Genomic DNA, 234 nt, shown 5'->3' with positions numbered 1-234 from the left:
AGACAAACACTTCTGAGGGACTCGGAAAATAAGACTTAGTAGCTGTTCGGAGCTCTCTGACTTCTAGTAGTTCTCCGATTAATTTCGTTTCAAAACGAAAATTATCTTCAGAAAGCTATAACAAGTATTTATGCCCCCAAATGTCCTGGTACGGCCGAGAGTAGGGAGGGGCCACCCTCTCTCTCGAAATGCTCTCACATCGCCACGCGTATACAGCCTCTGCAAAGGAAGTCC

Source organism: Schistosoma mansoni, chromosome 2 (assembly GCF_000237925.1).
Source record: "Schistosoma mansoni strain Puerto Rico chromosome 2, complete genome".
In the NCBI taxonomy this organism is placed as follows: Eukaryota; Metazoa; Platyhelminthes; class Trematoda; order Strigeidida; family Schistosomatidae; genus Schistosoma; species Schistosoma mansoni.
This window is presented reverse-complemented; position numbering follows the sequence as displayed.